The following is a 12567-nucleotide window of genomic DNA, read 5'->3' as shown; positions in this document are numbered from 1 at the left end:
TAGGTGAAACTAACCCCAAGAATTTATTCTTTTCGCATTTCTTTGAACCTAAAGTCATTTCAAAAGCCAAATGCATATCTGGAGTAAGAGGTAATTTCACGCTCTGATAAGTTGCGGCACTTTTCAACTTACTTCCATCGGGGCTTTGACATTTCGGAGGTACGGGGGGTTTATTTTTTCTCAGTGAGTTCATCCAGTTTTTCTCAGGTGAGCCACCAATATACTAGTCATGTGTAGGCGAGAGTGGTGAATCTGCGCTAGACCTTCTTGACTGATCGAAGCTTGATCTCCATGAAGACACATTAATTCTTTAAGGAGACTGATCAGGTCACAGGTGACCTTTTGATATTCAAACGCAACGCTTAAATTTAAAATGTCTGCTATTTTATGTATTTTAAGTAGTCTTACCTGTTTTTTAATCTTATTTGATATGTTTTTCTTGTTTGTTGTTTCTTGACACAAAAATTCAAGTTTGTCCCTATGGGGCTTGTGATAGAAATTTTGTGAAATGTGAGAACTTTACCACGGGGTTCTGATCCTATCCTTTGTTCAGCAATTGCGGGTGGCCTCACAGGAGGAGACTCACTTTTAGCCATTCGTGTTGGTTTAAGAGGAACTGTAGGGTTTTGGTTTAGTTTTGGCAGTTCTCGTTTTGTGTCCGCACTAAGATTTCGATCACTTCTATACTGTGGCGTCGGGATGGGTGTTTCTTTGCGGCCTAAAAAACGCAAATATTTTCTGTCAAGACATGCCAAAGTTACTTTTTCAGGATGTGCTTTAGAGGAATAAACTTAAACCAGTTGCACCTGTACTTGGGGGTAAACCAGGTGGAGTTCGACTTTTCCTAAAAAAAAAGGTATAATAGTTTGAAATAATAAATAAAAACGTTAGAGAAAAGCTTCATATAGAAGAGCTACCGGCAAAATGAAACATAACTGAATAACAGCAATAAAAATCCGATTTGAGAAGCAAATTCTGAATTTTGAATTGAAGTTATCAGGTATTTTACAATAGGTTGCATAGGTTGCATCAAGACGCTGGGTAATTGTAGACAGAGAAAAGTCAAGACAGATAGTCCAAGTAATTGAGAGGCAAATGTTTAAATGGCTGGGGACGAACGCTCCAAGTCTATCAACAAGCACTCAATATTGGAATGATTCAATGAAAAAAAACCTAATAAATAAACAACAAGTGAAATTAATTTGCATCTTCTGAAGACCATTTAAAGCCTTTAGAAATGAAAATTTTCATGAATATTTTGGGAATTGTGAATGAAGAGTCTTAGTATGCCATGAAATCGGATGAAATTAGAAATTAACACACATACCCAAAAAAAAGAAATGTAAAAAAATCGTCTGTAAAAAAAAAATGTTGAACTGTGTTAGTTTTGAGAAATCAAAAGCTGTTGCGTCTAAAATTTGAGTTTTGACATTAGCCATATCACGAGTAAAAATGATCCTATTTCTCCCGCAGACTTGTGCGAACTAATTTTTGAATTTAAGCAACTTTCTCTGTTGAGGCTTTCCCTGGTATGACGATAAAAAAAAAAAAAAAAAAAAAACAGCACAGCAATTTACCTGTAGCTTCTAACATTTTCTTCTCTACCTAGTGAGGAACCTTCTCGTGGTGCTACCAAGAGCAGAATGCAAAGAAATGCATACTACCTATAACATGGCCCCATAACATTTTTTAATTTTTCTTGAGGAAGGTTATGGCTTTTTGTGCCCTGAACCTCCACCCGATCTATAAATAGATTGCAATGACACTAATTCTTTTCTTTGTAAGTCATTTCTAAGGTGATTTTTCCATAAAAAAAAAAGAAAAAAAGATCACAGTCTTGCCCCTAAGTATGGGACTTATTCTGAGTTGGAAGTTTTATACCTGTACTTAACAAGTACAAAAGGAAGTAAAAAGTCAAGTTATGAAACAAATTTTGTATATTAATACAAAAAACATGTGTTTAGATTTAATTTATAAATATAATAAAAAAAATCACGTGGGACTTGATTGCCTTTCTCAGGCTTTTGTCTTGCAAGAAGTCAAGTTTATCATCGTCTGAAAGCAGGATAATTTCGGTAGTCATTACGCCCTCGAAATCTACCTCTTCTTCCAAAGTCATTGCGATAGTTAAATTTATTGCTGCCTGTTTCGGTGACATTCTTTGCAATTTCCTGCAATTCAGGACTTATCTCCTGATTCGCTTCAGACAGGACTCTGATTAAGTCTTTTGCTTTGCTTCTATCCTTTTCTGTGAAGAATGTGTAAGCAGTACCAGTTTGGATAGACCTTCCTGTTCTTCCTATTCTGTGTATATAATCTTCAATACTACGGGGATAGTCGTAGTTAATCACAATTTCTACGCCGTCCACGTCAAGACCACGGGCCGCAACATTTGTTGCCACCAATATATTTCTCTTACCGCTCCTAAATGCATTGAGAGCCCTATCTCGGTCCTTTTGTAATTTGTCCCCATGGATGGCACCGACATTATAGCCGGCTCTGTAAATTGTTTTGGCAATGAATTCTACTTTTTTTTTAGTTTCCACGAAAATTATCGTTTTTTTCTGCTGCTCTTTTGAGAGAAATAAATACAGCTTGCTGGCTTTTTCATCTTCCTTACAGATATCGACGATCTGCTTAATATTAGGGCTGGCCGAGAGATTCGTTGAGCCAACGTTCAACATAATATGTTCGCCGACAAAATCTTTGGCTAGACGTCTAACTTCTTTCGGCCAAGTTGCAGACCATAGAAGAATTTGACAGTCGTGTCTGACTTGTTAAAAAATTTTTCTAATTTGAGGTTCAAAACCCATATCAAGCATTCTATCTGCTTCATTCAGGACGAGATAAGTACACCGCCTGAGGTTTGTTTTTCCTGCTTCTAAGAAGTCATTCATTCTTCCAGGTGTAGCTATGCAGAGCTCGGCTCCTTGTTCTAAATCTCTCAACTGAGGCCACTTAGAAGAACCTCCAAAGACACAAGCACTTCTAATGCGAAATGATTCTCCAAATGTGTCAGCCACGTCCTTGATCTGCTGAGCTAATTCTCTAGTTGGGGCCAAAATCAAAACTATGGGTCCATTCCCCTTCGCCTCTTTTGCCTTAATATGAACAATAGATGGTAGTACATAAGCCAACGTTTTTCCTGATCCTGTTGACGCCACACCCATCCTATTTTTACTAGATAAAGCGATGGGCCATCCTTGAGCTTGAATTGGAGTTGGGCTATCAAACCCTTGTAATGCCAACTGATAATGTAAATAATCAGGAAATCCAGCTTTCTTAAATGTCGTAATTGGACGAGGCACATCTCCTCCTTCTACTAAAATTTCATTGGAAGCACGGTAACGCTCTATCTCTTCATTAGATCTCTTCACGATATCAGGATGCGGAGCATACACATGTTTTTGATATGCTTCCGAGCTATCTGTTCTCTGTCTTGGCTTGAAAGAAGTTACGCCGGAATTTTCACAATATTCAAACCGTCTATTACGAGACTTATTGAGACGGGGGTAGTATCCTCTTGCACTACCACCTTGTCTTCTGCTGTAGCTTTGATTAAAATACGTTGTTGACATTTTATTGCAAAATATGTTTGGTTACATGTTTTAAAATATGATGGGATATTGCACTCCTTCAAAATCAGAACAGTAACAACCAAAACGTTGCACAAGAATCATTCTACCATTCCATTACCAGCATATGAAGTATTAGGGACCCCCATTGTGGTAAGATTGTTTTGTACTTTGTTGATTCTACAAAAAGCAATTATTTTAGTCTGAATTCCAAGTGTTTTCCCAAAAAAAACTTCCTGAAAATATATGACGTAATAATGTGATGCCTCTGATCAAACTGGTTCATCAGAGGAGCTTCAGGAGAAAGAGATTTCATCCCAGATTCTTCAAATACGAAAAAGAAAAGGTGAAACAGCAAAATACAAGAAAAATAAATATGTACTATTATTGAAAATAAAAGAATATAACGTAATAAAATGATACCCTTGAAGTAATATTATTTAAAAAACATAATAACATGATACCTCTGAGAAACCTGGTTCATCAAAAGAATTACGGCTAGAAGAGAATTTATCCCAGATTTTTTTTTTCAGTATGAAAAAGAAACTTTGAAACAGCAAGAAATATAAACAAGAAAAAAATAACATGCTGTAATGTTATTAAAAGATAAAAATATTACGTAATAATATGATGCCTATGACGTAATATTATTTGAAAAAAAGCATAATAATGTGATGTCTCTGAGCAAACTGGTTGACCAAAAGTATTTTCGATGGAAGAAAGTTTATCCCAAATATTTTAAATAAGAAGAAGATAAGGGGTAAGGGCAACAAATATATGAGAGAAAAATTGCTTTCGTTAAAAGAAAAAGTTTGTCTGTACACAAAAGCTGCCCTTGGCTTGAAGGTGGTTTTCAAGCACCAATGGTGCAGATTCTGAAAATTGGGCCGCACCGTCTCGCAAACGTGTAGAAGCGGTCAATGTTTGCCAATATTCTCAAAATTGTCCTATTAGGACATCGCTGCACAGTTTATTTTCGGAGGATCTATAATTGAAATGGAATTATGACAAACTGTATGCATTCTATTTCCCAAAATGAGTAATTTTTGTTAGTATTTTTTTTTACGCTAAGACAAATGTAGTACAAATTATGGATTTCTAACTCTAAAAATATAACATTTTTAAGTATTTTTAGGTATTTCTTGCTTTTCTCGTAAAATTTCTTCAAGGCAACTCTACAAAATTACTTTATCTTGAAATACTCTTAATTGTTTTGAATTCATTGTGTGTTCATGCACTTTTTGCAGCAGGTTTATGTGTCATAACCGTTCAGCGACTACATCGAAATATTTCTATTGAGCCGTTAAAAAAGCATCCGTTATTCTGAGTTCAAACCTTTTTTAAACCATACAATGCAAATAACTGAAAACTAGTCATGTTTATCATAAGCCACTATTTAATATATGACAAAGAACATGAGGGCCATCAAAAAACATTGAATCTTCGATACCAGGGAGGATATTTCCAGAGAAATTAACATAGAAGATGAGAATTATATTATTAATTATGCACAAAAAGACCTGACTATTTTCGTGGAGGATGTTTCTTGGGGGTAAGGGACATGTCTATGAAGGAGGTACTGGAAGTCAAACAATTATTTAAAAAACAGTCAGAAATTAAATAAAAAAAAAACAAGTTTTTTCAACTGAAAGCAAGACGCAATATTCGAACTTAAATCAAACAGGGATTTTTACGTTTATAAAGGAGTTCTCACCTAAGACAATACCTCGCTCTTTGCGCAACAGTTTTTTTTAGTGCTTTCAAAAGAGCTATCTATTCTAATTAAACGTCCTTTGTGATTCAGGGGTTTGTGAATCAAATTTTTTTTTAACTTTTAACGTAAAGAGTTTGGTATTGACTAAGGGAAGAACCCCCTCATATACGTAATAACATATACGTAATAAAAAAAAAACACTAAAAAAAAACAAGCGATACGGTTCAATAGTAATCGAAACTTTTAAAAACGGAATTTTGATGTCAATAAATGTATCAAAAGAATGTTTTTATAATGCTGATTCTAAATATATAAATTTTATTAAGTTTAGTATTACTCATGAAAGGTTACGAGCCTGAGAAAATTTACTTCATTTTTTAAAGAGGGGGGAAACATCCCCTACAAGTGAAAGAATTTTAATGAAAATCACACCGTCAGATTCAGCGTATCAGAAAACCCTATTACATAGGTTTCAAGCTCATATCTGCAAAAATTTGCAACTTTGTATCTTTTGCCAGAAGAAAAATATACGAATATAGAAGTTAGTTACGTAAGTTACTTTGTAAATTACGTCATACCCAAATTTAGAGACATCCATTTAGCAAAAGAAAAGTAAAATTTTTATGCAAATTTTGTTTACTTATTCAATGACGATGAGCCAAAATAAAAGCTGCATTAACTAAAAAACGATCAGAAATTAAATAAAAAAACAAGTTTTTTAAACTGAAAGTAAAGAGCGACATTAAAACTTAAAACGAACAGAAATTATTCCGTACATGAAAGGGGCTGTCCCCTCCTATACGCCTCGCTCTTTACGCTAAAGTTTGACTCTGTCTCACAACTTTTTTTTTTTTAATAAAAAACTTTAGCGTAAAGAGCGAAGCGTTGAGGAGGGGACATCCTCTTTCATATACGGAATAATTTCTGTTCGTTTTAAGTTTTAATGGCGCTCTTTACTTTCAGTTTAAAAAACTTGTTTTTTTATTTAATTACAATAAATAACCGATTCAAACTCAAAAAGAGCAGAAATTAACATGAGTAGGAGTCAAAACCCCTTTGCCTTCCTAAGGCCAGAACATAATTTGCACTTTACTGAAAAAAATATAATTTTTTTTTACTTTTATAACTTTAATACTTTGATTAATAAATATCAGTATTTGTATATTAAACTGACAATGCACATTCATTTGTATTTTCTTCCAAAAATTTTATTTTGGATTCCCCCAAAAATGTTTGGGGGAATGGTGGGCGTAAAAGAGGGGGGTTAGTTGCCTTCCAATTACTTTCAACTATTAAAAAGGGCACAAGCCCTTTGAATTTCCAATCGAATGAGCCCTTTTACAAGTTTTTACGACAACACTCAATAAAAACCTTATCTGCCCCCAAGGCATAACTTACAACCCTTGCCTCGAAGACTGTGGGGGGATTGTCCAGCTCAAATATATAATTATATATATTTGTCCTCGCCCTTTACGCTAAAGTTTTTTATTGTTTAAAAAAAATTGAGTTGTGAGAAAGTCAAACTTTAGCGTAAAGAGCGAGGCGTTGAGGAGGGGACAGCCCCTTTCATATACGGAATAATTTCTGTTCGTTTTAAGTTTTAACGTCGTTCCTTACTTTCAGTTAAAAAGAAAACTTCTTTTTTTATTTAATTTTTGAACGTTTATGAAATAATGCAGGTTTTGATGTTGACTCACCGTACATGAATATTTAAAACAAAATTTGCATATTAATTTTGCTTTTATTTGGTTAAATGGCTTTCTCGAAACTTGTTTAATTTTATTTACGAACGTTTTTATTAGTAATTAATATACCTAACTTACGAATTAACTTACGTAACGAACTTCTAAACTCATATATTTTTAATACGTATATTAGGGGGTTCGCCCTCTAAACAATACCTTGCTCGTTAAGCTAAAGTTCGAATTTTGTTCCAATTCTTTAATAATGACCGCTTAATCACACAGGTCGTTAATTAGAATAAATAGCTCTTGTGAAAGTACTAAAAAATCTTTGGCTTAAAGAGCGAGGTATTGACTAGGGGGTGAACCCAATAATATATGTAATATTTTTTGTTCGTTTTAAGTTTTGATGTGGCTGCTGTTGCAGTTGAAAAACTTGTTTATTTTTATATTTAATTTCTGATCTTTTTTTTAAATAATGCTGGGAAATCCGGCGTCCCCTTCTTAGCAATGTCCCTTCCCCCATGTAAACTTCCTTCATGGAAAGATCCTCCCACATAATCCCTGGCCCACCCCCTCCCCCGCCCTACCAGAAAAAATCCTCCCAGAAAACGTCTGTATACTTCCCAATAACCAAATACTATAATTATGTTAACATTGGGTAAAGTTCTTAAATTTCAGCCCTCCCCCGGGAACTTCGGGGGATTAAGTCATCCTAAAAGACATACTTATAATATTTTCGAACATGCTGAACAAAATGGCTATCTCAAAATTTTGATCGGGTGACTTTGGGAAAAAAATTAGCGTGAGAGGGGGCCTAGTTGCCCTCCATTTTTTTTGTCACTTAAAAAGGGCACTAGAACTTTTAATTTCCATTCCAATGAGCATGATATTCTATACCATGATATTCTAGGACCTCTGGGTCGATACGATCACCCCTGGGGGAAAAAAACAAATAAACACGCATCCGTGATCTTTCTTCTGGCAAAAAATGCAAAATTCCAGGTTTTTGTAGATAGGAGCTTGAAACCTCTACGGTAGGGTTCTCTGATACGCTGAATCTGATGGTGTGATTTTCATTAAAGTTCTATGACTTTTAGGAGGTGTTTCCCCCTTTTTTCGAAAATCAGCCAAATTTTCTCAGGCGCGTAACTTGTGATGAGTAGGACTAAACTTGATGACACTTATATGTTTGAAATCAGCATTAAAATCTTATTCTTTTGATGTATCTATTGGTATCGAAATACCGTTTTCTAGAGTTTCGATTACCATGGAGCCGGGTCGCTCCTTACTTACAGTTCGTTACCACGAGCTGTTTGATCGATCTTTATTTTCAAGCTCGAATAGAACTCGTTTTCTTCTTATTTCTTAAACGCTTATTTAATAATTATCATTTTGTGTTTGATTGCACGTCTATAAGAATGCTTCATTACCCTAGGAATATGTAAAGTATAGCTGTAATAAGGAAACAACAATAGAATGAAAGTAGTTATCTAAGTACCATTTTGCTTGCGCCCCTGTACCAAACAGGTTTCTGGTGGGTATAGTCTGGTTTGGTGGGTACAATCTGGTTTGGTAGGTATATTCTGGTTTGGTGGGTATAGTCAGGTTTGGTGGGTATAATCTGGTTTGGTGGGTATAATTTGGTTTGGTGGGTATAGTCTGGTTTGTTGGGTATAGTCTGGTTTGGTTTTTTGGGGATTCCCCGCCTGTTCCTAAACATTGCAAAAAAGATAGCAGTATGAACGGGGGATTCCCCGCACAAATTTGTTTCAACTCCAATATTTTTTTTTTTTTTTTTTTTTTTTTTTTTTTTTTTAGCAATTTCAACGTTATTTGCTTGCGTCTCTACACCTTTTCAAAGAGATTCAGAGCTCCCTCACATAATGGAATTTGAGGGTCGATAAAGTGAAATTATGTCACTATTCCTGGTTTGGTGGGTATAATCTGGTTTGGTGGGTACAGTCTGGTTTGGTGGGTATAGTCTGGTTTGATGGGTATAGTCTGGTTTGATGGGTATAGTCTGGTTTGGTTTTTCAAAGAGAGTGACTATGTTATTTGCTTGCATGTATAGGAATTCCCATGTTATTTGCTTGCATGTATATGAATTCCTATGTTATTTGCTTGCGTGTATAGGAATTCACATGTTCTTTGCTTGCGTGTATAGGAATTCCCTTGTTATTTGATTGCATGTATAGGAATTCCAATGTTATTTGCTTGCGTGTATAGTAATTCCAAGGTTATTTGCTTGCGTGTATAGGAATTCCCATGTTATTTGCTTGCGTGTATAGGAATTCCCATGCTATTTTAGGGGCTTATGTCCCCTCCCCTGCTATTATAAGAGTTTATGTCCCCTTCCTATGCTATTCCAGGAGCTTATGTTCCTTCCTGTGCTATTATAAGGGCTTTTCCGTGTGGTTTTGCTTTACTTGGTGCCCATTAAAAACAAAATTTTTGTGTTAAATAAGTAGTTCTTATATCTTTTAAAAGAGCTTTACGGGGTTTGAGAGACTCGATTGCCCGATTCCGTGTGGTTTTTCTTTACTTGGTGCCCATCAAAAACACAATTTTTGTGTTAAATAAGTAGCTCTTGTATCTTTTAAAAGAGCTTTACGGGGTTTGAGACACTCTGTTGCCTGATTCCGTTTGGTTTTTCTTTACTTAGTGCTAATTAAAAACGAAATTTTTATGTTAAATAAGTAGTTTTTGTATCTTTTAAAAGAGCTTTACGGGGCTTGAGAGACTCAGTTGCCTAATTCCGTGTGATTTTTTTTTACTTGATGGTCATTAAAAACGAAATTTTTGTGTTAAATAAGTAGTTTTTGTATCTTTTAAAAGATCTTTACGTGGATTGAGAGACTCAGTTGCTTAATTCCGTGTGATTTTTATTTACTTGATGGTCATTAAAAACGAAATTTTTATGTTATATAAGTAGTTTTTGTATATTTTATAAGAGATTTACGGGGATGGAGAGACTCTGGTGCATATGTCAGAGTTATTTTTCCTGCCGGGAGGGTAATTCGCCATTATATGTGTGTGTTAACTAAGTTGTTTTTGTATCTTTTTAAAAGAACTTTACGGGGATTGATATATCATTTTTGACTATTCAGTGGGATTTGTCTTTTCGATAGGGTAATAATAAACGAAATTTTTTTGTACATTTAGCAGTTTTTGTATATTTTTAAATAACTTTATGGGGATTGAGAGACTCACTTGACTTTTTCCTTGTTTTGGGTATTGACTTTATTGTCATTAAAAAACGAAATGGTCGTTTTAAATAATTTTATTTTGGATATTTTAAAAGTCCTTTACTGGTAGTTATATTCCATGTTGCACAATACAGTTAGATTTTTCCTCACTTTATAGTAGAAATTTGAGTACTTTTTGTGTTATATAATTATTTTTTGATAATTTTAAAAAGTGATTTTCTGGGTTTGAGAGACTCAGTAGCCTAATTCCGTGTGATTTTTCTTTACTTGATGGTCATTAAAAACGAAATTTTAGTGTTAAATAAGTAGTTTTTTTATCTTTTAAATTATCTTTACGGGGATTGAGAGACTCAGTCGCCTAATTCCGTGTGATTTTTCTTTACGTGATGGTCATTAAAAACGAAATTTTTGTGTTAAATAAGTAGTTTTGTATCTTTTAAAAGAGCTTTAAGGGGTTTGAGAGACTCAGTTGCCTGATTCCGTGTGATTTTTCTTTACTTGGTAGTCTTTAAAAAGAAATTTTTGTGTTTAATTAGTAGTTTTTGTATCTTTTAAAAGAGCTTTACGGGGATTGAGAGACACAGTTGCACAATTCCGTTTGATTTTTCTTTACTTGGTGGTCTTTAAAAACGAAATTTTTGTGTTAAATAAGTAGTTTTTTTATCTTTTAAAAGAGCTTTAAGGGGATTGAGAGACTCAGTTGCCTAATTCAGTGTGGTTTTTCCTTACGTGCTAGTCAATAAAAACTAAATTTTTGTGTTAAATAAGTAGTTTTTCTATCTTTTAAAAGATCTTTAAGGGGATTGAGAGACTCAGGTGCCTGTTTCCGTGTGGTTTTTGTTTACTTGGTGGTCTTTAAAAAAGAAATTTTTGTGTTAATTAAGTAGTTTTTGCATATTTTAAAATAGCTTTAAGGGGTTTGAGAGACTCAGTTGCCTAATTCCGTGTGTTTTTTCTTTACTTGGTAGTCATTAAAAACAAAATTTTAGTGTTAAATAAGTAGTGTTTCTATCTTTTAAAAGAGCTTTAAGGGGTTTGAGAGACTCAGATGCCGGTTTCCGTGTGGTTTTTCTTTACTTGGTTGTCATTAAAAACGAAATTTTTGTGTTAAATAAGTAGTTTTTGTATATTTTAAAATAGCTTTACGGGGTTTGAGAGACTCTGTTGCCTGATTCCGTTTGGTTTTTCTTTACTTAGTGCTCATTAAAAACGAAATTTTTGTGTTAAATAAGTAGTTCTTGTATCTTTTAAAAGATCTTTACGGGGATTGAGAGACTCAGTTGCCTAATTCCGTGTGATTTTTTTTTAATAGATGGTCATTAAAATCGAAATGTTTGTGTTAAATAAGTAGTTTTTGTATCTTTTAAAAGATCTTTACGGGGATTTAGAGACTCAGGTGCCTAATTCCGTGTGATTTTTCTTTACTTGATGGTCATTAAAAACGAAATTTTTATGTTAAATAAGTATCTTTTAAAAGAACTTTACGGGGGTTGAGAGACTCAGATGACTAATTCAGTGTGATTTTTTTTTACTAGGTAGTCATTAAAAACTAAATTTTTGGGTTAATTAAGAATTTTTTGTATCTTTTATTTTTAATTATCTGTTATTTTTATACACATAAGCCTTATTCAGTGGGATTTTTATTTACATGGTGTTAATTAAAAACTAAATTTTTGTGTTAAATAAGTAGTTTTTGTATCTTTTAAAAGAGCTTTACGGGGATTGAGAGACCCATTTTCCTTATTCCGTGTGATTTTTCTTTACTTGATGGTCATTAAAAACGAAATTTTATTGTTAAATAAGAAGTTTTTTTATATTTTAAAATAGCTTTACGGGGATTGAGAGACTCAGTTGCCTAATTCCGTGTGATTTTTATTTACTTGTTTCTCATTAAAAACGAAATGTTTTTGTTACATAAGTAGTTTTTGTATCTTTTAAATGAGCTTTACGGGGATTGAGAGACTCAGTGGCCTAATTCCGTGTGATTTTTCTTTACTTGATGGTCATTAAAAACGAAATTTTTGTGTTAAATAAGTAGTTTTTGTAACTTTTAAATGATCTTTGCGGGGATTGAGAGACTCAGTCGCCTAATTCCGTGTGATTTTTCTTTACTTGCTGGTCATTAAAAACGAAATTTTTGTGTTAAATAAGTAGTTTTGTATATTTTAAATGTGCTTTAAGGGGTTTGAGAGACTCAGGTGACTGAGTCCGTGTGATTTTTCTTTACTTTGTAGTCATTAAAAAAGAAATTTTTGTTTTAAATAATTAGTTTTTGTATCTTTTAAAAGAGCTTTAATGGGATTGAGAGACACAGTTGCCCAATTCCGTGTGATTTTTATTTACTTGGTTGTCTTTAAAAACGAAATTTTTGTTTTAAATAAGTAGTT

The 12567-nt window shown here is 33.8% G+C and overlaps 1 protein-coding gene and 1 pseudogene across 1 annotated transcript in view; one reads left to right on the top strand and one right to left on the bottom strand.

The window, feature by feature from the left end:
• Positions 1–12567, top strand: part of LOC148955266 (carboxypeptidase Q-like) — an 87753-nt gene that overhangs the window by 36367 nt on the left and 38819 nt on the right. The window lies entirely within an intron of this gene.
• On the bottom strand, positions 2049–3578 carry LOC148955267 (ATP-dependent RNA helicase p62 pseudogene; annotated as a pseudogene).

This window comes from Artemia sp. Qi Xiang Cuo, chromosome 2, assembly GCF_049724085.1.
Source record: "Artemia sp. Qi Xiang Cuo chromosome 2, ASM4972408v1, whole genome shotgun sequence".
Classification (NCBI taxonomy): domain Eukaryota; kingdom Metazoa; phylum Arthropoda; class Branchiopoda; order Anostraca; family Artemiidae; genus Artemia; species Artemia sp. Qi Xiang Cuo.
This window is presented reverse-complemented; position numbering and strand designations above follow the sequence as displayed.